The following is an 11,477-nucleotide window of genomic DNA, read 5'->3' as shown; positions in this document are numbered from 1 at the left end:
CCAAATAACTGCCCTTCTTTCCTTTTTTTTTTTTTAGCTGTATATCCTTTAATTGGTGCATTTTAGGTATACAATATAATGACATTCATCATTGGAAATTTGCACCTTTACATAATCTCTCTTGGTTCTTATTTTTCCCCCATTCCCCTGCCCTCCCTTCACCCCCTCCATCCCTCCCTATTTACAAAGACTTTGTTTCCATTTTTTCATTTTCTCATATTAATTCCATTCCCTTCTTTCCTTTCCCCTGCCCCTCCCACTTCCCCTTCCCCTTTGCCTCTTTTCTTCATATTTCACATTATCTATTATACCTTTTAGTCCTTATTTACACTTTCAGTTTCTCACACTAGAGAAACTATTCGGTATTTACACGTGTGTCCGATTTATTTCACTTAAGAGTATTGCCTCAATTTGCATCCATTTAGCTATAAATGTCTCTAATTTCTCATTTTTTTATGGCTGAGTATTACTCCATTTTATAAAAAAAAAACACACACACATTTCCTTTATCCAGTCTCCAGTTGATGGACATTCGGGCTGTTTCCAAGTTTTAGCTATTACAAACTGTGCTGCTATGAACATGGGCGCACATATACCACTGTGGTATGATGCTTTTAATTCTTTGGGGAAGATACCCAGCAGGGGAATAGCTGGGTCAAATGGGACTTCCAGTCTTAGTTCTTTGAGGTATCTTCATACTGATTTCCACAGTGGTTGCACCAGTCTGCACTCCCACCAGCAATGGAGAAGGGTTCCTTTCTCTCCACACCCCCACCAGCATTTGTTATTGGTTGATTTCTTGATAGCAGCCATTCTTTCTGGGGTGAGGTGGAATCTCAGTGTTGTTTTCATTTGCATCTCTCAAATGACCAGTGATGTTGAACATTTTTTCATATGTTTATTTGCTATTTCTACTTCTTTGTGTGAGAAATGTCTGTTCATTTCAGATGCCCATTTTTGGATTGGGTCTTTAAATTTGGGAGGTCTGATTTTTTTAAGCTCTTTATAGATTCTAGATAGTAGGCCTTTGTCTGAGGGACAGCAGGTGAAAATTTTTTCTCACATTGTGGGTTGTCTCTTCACACTGCTGGTGGTTTCTCTTGCTGTGCAGAAGCTTTTTAATAAGAAGACATCCCACTTGTTGATTGTTTGTGCTAGTTCACAGGCAACTGAGGTTTTGTTCATAAAATCTTTTCCTACACCAATGTCTTCAAGAGTTCTACCTAACCTCTGTTCCAACTGGTTCAGAGTTTCTATTTTAATATTTAGATCTTTAATCCATTTAGATTTTAGTTTAATGCATGGTGAGAGATATAGGTCTAGTTGTAATCTTTGGCAAGTCAAAACCCAATTTCTCCAGCACCATTTATTAAAGGGGCTGTCTTTCCTCCAGCGAGGGTGTTTGGCTCCTTTGTCAAAGATGAGGTCTGCCCTTCTTTCCTTGACAAAAGTCATCCCTGCACATAATAAGCACATTTACCTATTATTGGGAAATTAAATTCAATGATTGTGCACTGAATGACCAGTGTGTGCCCTGCTGGCTGCACCTGGGTCATCAAGGATGTCCGCTGCACCCCAGGAGAAAAGGGGAAGACATAGGCATTTCTCAGTTGCTACAACCTGGAAAAGTCATGCCTGCCAGCTGCCAGGAGAGCCTTGATACCTGATGCTTTCAGGGTTTGCATCTTCTCTATGGAAAAACAATGAGGGGCTCCTGTATGGTGGACGCTGTTCATAGTCTTGACCTCCCGGCCACCTTACTGTATGATCCTGCACTGAGATGCTTGCCTGAGACCCAGTGCCCAGCCTCAGTGGTCAAGGGTTGCAGCTGGGGTGAGCCCCGTAGTGGAGCATTTGCCCAGCATGATTGAGGCTCTGGGTTCCATCCCTAGGACTGCAAAAAACAAAAATAAGCATTGCATTAATTTCCCTCATTCGTCTTCTTTTTTTTGTATTTAAGAAGTTTTTGTAAATTGTTTGTGATGTTCATTATGTTTAATTCTTATGCCAAACTGTTTTCTGATGAAGACAGCATTATGCTTTATGCAAGAATGGAAACCTCAAAATAATCACCATAAAGCTTCTAAGACTTATGGGAAAATAAATGAAGATGGTCCACAGATATTAAGATGAAATCCACAACGTTGGAATTATAAATGTTTAGAGCAGCCCAGACTAGAAGATGAGCCCAAACCACCATGTGAAGAATGAAAAATGATGTGGTCTAAAATGTATCCTTAAAGCTTTGTCTCAACCCTCAGTCTGAATAGTGGGGATAGATCTTCATTCCAGCCAGCAGTAACTGACTGTGCAATTTTCCGGTGTGTTTATTGTACAGACTATGTACATTCTAGGAGGTTCTTTTAGTGCTACACTGTGGTACTTTTTGCCCCAGCAATTTGCAGGCGTTCAAATTCCACAAAGTCATCAGTGAGAACAGGCCGTGCTCCTCTGTCACAATTAGACACGTCATCTGCAATCACTGCACTAAAGTCTAAAGAAGACTCCAAGTATCTTGGTATCGATCGTTTATGATGTTCCAACAAAAATTTATTCCACAAGTCTAAGAATTTAAATCTTCCATTCAGCACTAAGTTCCAGTAGGCAATGGCCATTTCTAGATCTAATCCTTTCTGTCCTGGATTCTTTGCAAAATTAAAAGTAAATTGGTACAAATCCTTAAATCATGGTTCTTTCAATTCTTGTTCCATCTTGGGTATTTGAGCCTTTAGCTTTTCCATGCTGGCTCATCCTGATTCTGTCACGCCGTTCATGAACTCCTGCGTGGAAAACTCACATTGTGCTGATGCTCTGAACTTCCATGCAATGATCAAAATACTAATGCTGGCTGGACCAAGTGCCAGGTTATCACAGAATTGCTGTATACAATCTATTCCAACTTTATTTTCATCTTCAGGATCTTTGTATCTATTGTATAGCTGTTCTATCTTCTTCCTGTCCAACGATCCTTTTACACTCTCTCATACACACAGTTCAGGATTTTGGAAAAAATTATTTGTTGCATCTAACTTCCAGTCATTTTGAGAAAGACAATTGACTGCAGTTTTTTCAGTAGATTGTGTGAAGATCATAAACTGTCGAACTTTATCCTTCTGTGATGATTTCAACTTGTTCACGTTGGTGTCCTCCAGGCCTCTCCCCTCCTCCTCTCTCTGATTCTTCTTCCGTTGCACTGTAGATGTTTTTCTACTAAACAGTCTATCGTGTAATAGGTTATTATAGTTTAGACTAAAATGCACCCCCCCAAAGTCTCATGTACTCAGAGGCGGGGCTTGGGAAGGTGACTGGATCATGAGGTGGGCTGCTCTACTCGTCAGTGGATTCGTTCATTGATGAGTTCACTGCCAAATATGGTGGGGCCTGCTTGGAAATATGTCACTGTGAGTATGACCTGGAAGCGGGTATTCTGGTCTCCATCTCTCCCCTTTTCTTTCTGCTTCCCGGCTTCCATGGGTTGAACAGCTATTCTTCCCCCATGCCCTTCCACCATGCTGTTTCTGCCTTGAAGCCGAACAAAAATGGACTGAATCTTCTGAAACCATGAGACAAAAATAAACTGCTTCTTTAAGTTCTGGGCATTGAGTATTTTGTCCCTGTGGTGGGAAACTGACTAATACAGGCTACATTGTGGAATCCTACAAATATAGGTTTGAATTCAATCTCTAATAGCTAGTAACCACATAGTGTCTGTGCCTCGATTTTTCTCATTTTAAAAATAGATTTATTATGCACTGTCTCACAAGGCTGTTGAAAGGCTTAGTAATAACATATGCTCATACCTAGCACAGAGCATACACATAATTGACACTCAACAAATAAGTTATCATCTATGAGCTAAGACCAGCATAGTACCAAGCATAGCAGATCCTCACTAATTATTGATTGAAGGAACCTAGAGGTAAAGTTGACATGTGAGGTTCAGATCCATGGACTGCAGATTCCTTAAGCCCCACCAGCCTGTGGATATGAAATAATTCAGGTTTCTACTTCTCAAAACACCTACCCACACTGCTCCTTAGCCTCTCATGTGTGCATCTCGGCACTTCCGTGGGCTTCTGGGGTGGTCTCTTCTGTGCCCAGCTCCATTGGATGGCAGCCTGGCAACAGCAGGAGGCCTGGAAGGCTGGAGAGAGACAGCTCCATGCCCTTCACAGCTTCTCAAGTCAGGCCATGGCCTGCTCCTTACTCCTCCAGACCAACATCTTCAGGGTCACCAGCCCCTTGTGAAAATTGCTTGCGCTCAGGACCAGGCAGCCGTCCCTGACATGTGGGGCACAGCCGAACCACTACACAGCTAAAGGCGGGTTCAAAACTCAACGTCACCTCCTCTGAGCTGGTGACGGGTGACACTGGCAGAAAGGGGCTCGTCATTCCTCCTTCCTGCATGAAGAGGGGGAGAGCATGGAGTCCAGAACACAACCCTTCACATTGCCACAGGGCCCAGGGACTGTCACCCTGCTGTGGCTCAGAGTCCCTTCTAGGAACACTGGCAAGCAAAGCAGAAAGAGCTCCTGCACAAGTGACACTCGGACTCCAACCTCCCTTCTATCCCCACACACGGGGAGGCAGGCAGCGGGACAGGGAGGGCTCAGGACAGCCTGCTGACCACCACACTCTGCAGTCCCAGGAGCCAGGAGCACAGGCGGGGCGGGGCTGCCGCTGGCCTGGGCACAAGCTGAGAGGACCCAGGGGCCCTGAGTCCACTGCTGGAAGGGAGTCTGGGCAGAGCCAGGAGGAAGGCGTCCCCACTGTGACTGCCTTGCCTGGCAGTTGTCAGGCTGCTAGTCGCTGCATAGCAATGAGGAGAGGAGCTTCCAGAGGGTAACGACTAATGGCCCTGGGTTTCCTGCTGATGCTGGAAGTTTTGTGTCATTTTGGTTTTATGTTAATTTATGCACACAGGATTAGGGTATAGCATTATGTGGTCATTTAATTTAATTGAAGTATAAAACTTCATGGGCCTAGTTTCCCCTTTCCCACACAGATCTCGGTGATTTAATCTTCCCTCAGATCAACATTCCTCATGGCAATGATATCACATTTACATCTGCACCCCACTTCCCTTCGGGGGCTCCACGCATCATGGCCCATTACCCCACAAGAGCGCTGCCAGGCAAATGCCAGGGGATTTGAAGCACTTTTCTGAGCTTTTACATACATAAAAACCTCCAGCCTTTATCACAGAGATAAGTTCCCAGCATTTAAATTACTCCAGGATGCAGTGAGAAGCCCTGCTTATGCATAAGGCACCTCCTGGCCTGGCCTCTCCAAGCTCAGAAATGCGTGACCTTTCAGCTGACAGCCTCCCTCACAGGGCAGGAGTTGTATGGAGCCTTGGCTGATCTGCCTTCCTCCTGAGGAGTTTGGTATCTGTGTCCCATTGCAGGAAAAACTGTCCAAGGTCCAGGAGACACCCAGCTGGAAAGTGCGGGAGAGAAAATGGTGTCGCTGCATTGGTTAAGAAGCCTCAGAGGTGAGATTTTCCTGGTGGTTCAAATCCCAGGGTGTCCTGAGGCAAAGCCCCCTCCTGCTAAAGGGCCATGCCAGTGTCCACCCATGACGGTGGTACGTACGCAGCACTCTGGTTTTCTAAAGGCCAAAGAATGAGGAAAAGCTGCTGAGCCTTCTGCCCAGGTGTGGTAGGGAAAGAGCCCTCTCTGGTCTGAAAGGGGGTGTGGGGAGAAAGCAGAGAGGTGGGCAGGTATCGGTGCAGTTCTGGGGCACAGCAAGTGGCTGGGCTTTCCCTCGCTGGGACAGCAGAGCCACACCGTCAGCCAGGATCGCTGCTGACAGCCTGCAGCATCCATGGTGGAGGGAGGATGGAGGTCAGCAGAGAAGAGTCGAGACAGCCGACACCCGCCCCAGGTCTGCAGGCCGGGCACGCTGTCTTCACCTCGTGGTGCACTCAGCACGCAGAGTCAGCGTGAACCCACAGGTTCAGAGCTGGGTCCTCCCACTCCAGATGCCACTTGCTAGTGGGGTCCCCAGGCCACCCACACACCTGACCAGCTGCTACGGCTCTGGGGTTCCCATGACTCCCCTTGGGTTTAGTAACTCACTAAATGATTTGCAGAACTCAGTAAAGCACTGTTCTTACAGTGTAATATACCAGCTGCAGACTGGACGGCAGAAGTTTGAGGCCCAGGAGGGGCTGGGATGGAGAGCTGCCACCTGCTCCTCCTCTGGAACAAGGAGTTGCCCTTCAGGATATTGCCACTGGGCTCCAGGGCCCTTGATATAGGAGAAATGCAACTCCTGATCCTTTAAATGTCAATGTGCAGAGTTTGTGGTCCCACAACATGGAGGAATCAAGTTTCCAACCGAAAGGGGAAGGTAGGAGAGTTTTGTTGGAAATAAGGAAAGAAGAATAGCCCCCAAGAGACAGGAGGGGTCCCGGAAGTGGGTTGCCATGGAAGCCTTTTGTCAGGGGTAATTTATACAGCAAAGTCACAATGTGGTTACTGCGGGGGTCAAACTACCATCAACCTACAGGATTATAAGTAAAGCCACTTAGCTAATATGGCTCCAGTAGGGAGGCGGGTCACGGAGCAAGGGTGCATGGAAAGAGCAAAGGCATTATGGGGAGGGATGGGTCCAGATGCCCTCGTCACCCAGCTGGGCGATTCATGCCTGTCTGGACTTCCTGGACCAGGCGGTGCTAATTACAGTACAGTCTCAATTTGCCGATTATCCCTCAGGGAGGCATGCAGGCCTGGCCACTGCATCTCCTTCTTGAGGCCTGGCCTCCTTCAGATGCGCCTCCAGCCACAATCCTGATGTCTGTATTTTTGTTCCGACTTCCTTGAGGGCCCAGTCCCTCTCTGACCATATATTAATTTCTGTCTAACTCAGCTGCCTATAGCACCCTGACTGTCCCTGGAATCATGCATCACACAGGAGTGATTAAATCATCACACAGGTTGTAACTCAGTCTGACACTCCACTCCCCTCCCTCGGAGGCCAGGCAGTTCCCCTTTCCCCTGTTGTGCCATGGCTGTCCTTTCCAGGGAACTGTCCTCCTCCAGAGCCACCTGGCCAGTGTGCACTCAGGATGGTGCAGGGGCTGGTGAACAGTGCTGCTCCATGAGCTCAGTGGAGTCCAGAGCTTCCAGAGCTCTGTGCCAGGAACCCTAGGCGAAGCCAGACAGATGCTCCCCTCCCCGCTATGGGGAGATCACACCCAGGGCCCAAGCAAGAGCTCTGCCAGCGAGCCACACCCCCAGACCAGACACATCCTCCAGCGCCCAGTCAGAGCTCCTGGTCTCTGGCAGCACACACCTGCCGGCTGGGGTCCCGAACCGAGGGATAGAGTGCAGAAGGTGCGTGGCTCCACTTTCCTCTTGCTGGGACAAAATCCTGGACCTCAGCAACTGAAAGCGAAGAGGTCCATTCTGACTGGTTACAGGCTGGGCCTGAGCGGTCCCCAAGGCTGAAACAAAGAAGCCATCCCACTCTTGCAGAGAAGTCTCCAGGTTCACTGACACCCATTGCGGAAAAATAACTTTCAGGACGGGTCAGTAGGAGGCCCAGGAAGGGTTTATTAAAACAGAGATTTCAGGACACACACAACAGCAGGATGTGGGGGTTCAGAGAAAGGTGCATTATGAGCCGGAGCTGGGGATATCTGGGGGCCTTGGGTGCCTTCGAGACTTGGGGTGTGTGTTCCTGCTGTCACCCGTCTGCCCGTCTGCCAGGCTGGATCAGGATGCGATACAGCCATCCACACATGTTGGACACTGAGATCCACTTTCCCCCAACATTGCTGCTGGCTGCCTTTAGGGCTCAGGAAAGTGCAATTTACAGGTGAGAAGGGCAGGCCCAGAGCCCATCTTGCAGGATTTTTTTTTTTGAAGCAAGTTTCCTGGAAGGAAAAATCACTTGAGCGACTTTTGTGTCTTGAAGCTGCAATTTTCTTAAGTACAATTTTCACATCTTGATTTCCTTGTCTCCTTTCTGCCTAGTGTTTACTTCTTCTGTCCGACCTCAGCCTCTAAGGCAGAATCGGCATGGTGGAAAGGCGTGGGGAAAGGACGCTGTCCACCACCTGGAGCCAGGAAGCAGAGGGCAAAGGGAGGGGCTGGGGACAAGGACCCTCCCATCCGCTCACCCCCCAGCAATCCCTGCAACCAGCACATTCAGCCAGGAGCAGCGGGCTGAGTGGCTGAGGTCAGGGCCCTCTTGAGCCAGTCCACCTTCCAAAAGGCAGCCCCGGCTTGTAACACCGGATACTCTGGGACACTAGGTCTGAACCACCACAGAAGGAACCCTTAAATTGGGATTTAGCTCAGTGGTTCCACTGCCTGCCTCGAACCCTCAAGGTCCCGAGTTCAATTCCCAGTACCAAAAAAAGAAAGAAACCGAAGTTTTAGAAAACACAATTAGGAGAAGAAAAATACTCATTTGCTTATTAAAACACTGGAATTCTAGCATCTTTCAGTTCTGGTGTGCTTGAGATGTGATGGTGGCATCAGGGAGCTACTGCCGAAAGGTCGCCTCTAATCCTCTCAGCTCCCACACATAGCACCTGGGTTTGCGCGCACTCTGTCTTTGTGTGTTTAGTCCGTAGTTTTCCCCATCGGTCCAAACCCACAGAAACGTCGCATGGCCAGTCAGGTTCTGGCACACGGTGCTGGCCGCTCTGTGAGAGCTCCCTGAACAGCCCTTTGCTGTGTTTGTCCCTGAGGGGAGACACGGACGCCCCAGGCCTGCACCCGAGAGGTCTCCACGGCGCGTAGAAGGGCAGGACTTCGCTGCAGTAACTGTCACCTCACTTCATTCTATTTAAATCTGACTCGGAAACCCCACCTGCTGACCTATTAGAAAGAACCTCATTCGCCACATAACCCGGCCCTTCCCTTCACTCATCACCCCAGAGTATCACAGCAGGTCCCCGGGAGCAGCTGTCCCCATCCCTGCCCCACCAGCCTCGACTGACAAGGCCACTACAGAGCCCACATGAGCCCTCACATCCACAGGCCTGACTAAGGGTCACAGGCTAAACCATCAAGCGATGCCACCGCCTCCTACCGAGCGGCCAGCTAACAAATCCTGAGGGCGCAGTTTCGGATGACAGTGTGCAGCCCGGGCTCGGGTGGGCAGGGCGGTGGAAGGGGCGCAGCAGGCTGACCCCATCCACGCGCCATCACCACACGCCTGGAAGTTCAACGCACGCCTGGAAGTCCACCCCACACTCTGCGTGCGCATCCGCACAGAAGCCTGCACGCGGCGCTCACAGTGGCTCTACTTGTGGTAGTCAGAGACTGAGAACCAGGCCGAGGTCCTTCCGCAGGAGGGGGATGAGCAACGGTGGTGCACGCGGACCAGAGCACGCTGAGCACGCACGCGGAGGGTCTCAGAGACGGGCGGAGAGGTGCCGTCCATCGCATTCGTGGGCTGTGCAGAGAGACAGCACTGCGGTAACAGACAGCAACCCGATGGCTCCACGGCTGACGTGGGTGCAGCAGTGACTACCGAGGGCTAACAGGGATTTAGGGGAGATGGAACTCTCCTCCATCCCAGTAATGTGAGTCTGTACACATGCTGGCATTCATTGGGCTCTACAAAAGAGAGGAGTAAATTTTACTGCGTGATAACTTTTTAAATGAACATTTAAAACTGAATGTAAGGGCTTATTCTTTTGATGCCAGTTTCAAGTGCAGAATTCCACAGATCTGGGGGCTCCGTGCTGGGGTGCAGCCTCCCAGAGCCGCAGCCTTGGGTTTGTCGGGGGCAGCAAGGCCCAGGGCAGCACCTGCCCAAGACTGAAGACTGGGGAAGTAGACAGCGAGGAGGGGGCGGAGCAGGGCTGCAGGAGGCCAAACAGCGCCCATGCGGAGAAGTGGGTGGAGAGGGAATCACCCACTGTGCACCAGCCCCATTGTGCGGTGCTGAAATGTGTCTGTGGAAGGGAAATTCAATATACAAACACAAAAATTTGGAGCCACTAGAAAGATTACATATATTCTAATTGAATTCAAGTACTTACCATTACACAAAGCCCCAACTTGCTGAAAACCAAGGAGAAATGAAAAATGCTGGTGAAATCTCTGCCTCCTAATTATTCAATAAAAATAAATCTTTAAGCTATTATAGAAAGACATGCATTATACCAGAAAGAAAGAAAGAAAGAAAGAAAGAAAGAAAGAAAGAAAGAAAGAAAGAAAGAAAGAAAGAGAAAGACAGACAGACAACTGGGTGCTCCTAAGGATACACTGAGAAACAGTGGCCAATGCTGTTAATTGTAGTTTCCTGCATCTACCTTCTAAAACAGCCAGTGAAAAGAACAAGATACCACGATCTGGATAGATCACCTTCTGATTTTCTGAAATAATAATAAGATAAAGTGATAATAAAAATAAAATTTTAAAAATGCAGCATTCAATGGACCAGGATCCCAGGGGCTTTTCGAGGTATTCACAGATCTACGTGCGCCAAGCATTGTCAGGATGGCTCTGAGCAGCCTGAGGCCTGCTACATCTCCCGTCTCTGGTCACACTCGGGAACAGGGCCAGTGGGCTGGGCTGGGGATGCTCCAGTGAGATGCCCTCACTGCTGCACCCCAGGTGGGAGCCAAGCCCGGGCTCTGCTTCTCCAGACCCCTCAGCTGGGCACAGGAGGGCTGTGGAGACAGGACTCTGCACACCCTGCCCCACTCTCTGGGCTGTCCTACCCTGCCCCTCTCTAGGTCCTGAAGTTGCTTCGCCAAACTTTTAGGCAAAGCTTCTGTCTCGCTGGATTCATGTGAGTGATAAAACTAATGCAGCATAGGAGCAGTGAGCAAGGGGTTTAGCGTCTTCCCCTGGGTTGACACCAGGCCACAGGGAGTCTGCTTCGTAGCACTGTCTGTGGGTCAAACAAAGAAGGAAAATTCAGATCTTATGGGGTTGGCAAGTTATCTTTTGCCTTTAAAAAGCAATCTTGTCACAATGCTATCTATGTAGTATTCCAGTCCAGCCAAGAATGTGTAATCTGAATCTAATCATGAAGCTAATCAGGCAAACTGAAAATAAGGAACATTCTATTAACAGTAGAAGAAACAACTATAGCCTTCAAAAATGTTACTGTCAAAAATATAAAGAATGTTCTGAGCACAATACTTACCCCTAGCCTGAATCCTGAATTGGAAGGGGAAGTGTGCTGTCTTAAAGGACATTGGGTCCATGAAATGTGGATGTAGATTAGATAAAAGCATTGTGTCAGTCATTGCTATAAGGGGAATTGTGTCAACTAAATGTGGAGTAGATTAGATACAAGTACCATGTCATTGTTAATGAACTTAGTAATCATACTGTGCTTTACAGAAGAGAATAAACCCTATTCTTAGGTTATAGATGCTGAGGTATTTAAGGATGAAGGGTCATGAGGTAAACAACAAATCTTTAAATTGTTCCAAAAAATACTAAATGACATGGGAAGAACATAAATGATAAAGTAAATGTTCATAATAAATGAATCTG

General features: G+C 48.2%; 1 pseudogene; it reads right to left on the bottom strand.

Moving 5' to 3' along the window:
• Window positions 1–2,369: 2,369 nt before the first annotated feature.
• LOC101696510 (DCN1-like protein 1 pseudogene) lies at window positions 2,370–3,092 on the bottom strand (annotated as a pseudogene).
• Window positions 3,093–11,477: the final 8,385 nt, after the last annotated feature.

Source organism: Heterocephalus glaber, unplaced genomic scaffold, assembly GCF_053883595.1.
Source record: "Heterocephalus glaber isolate CG9 unplaced genomic scaffold, H.glaber_assembly_v1.0 deba00001743, whole genome shotgun sequence".
Lineage (NCBI taxonomy): Eukaryota > Metazoa > Chordata > Mammalia > Rodentia > Bathyergidae > Heterocephalus > Heterocephalus glaber.
Note: the sequence above shows the minus strand (reverse complement) of the source record. Positions and strands in the feature narration are given on the sequence as shown.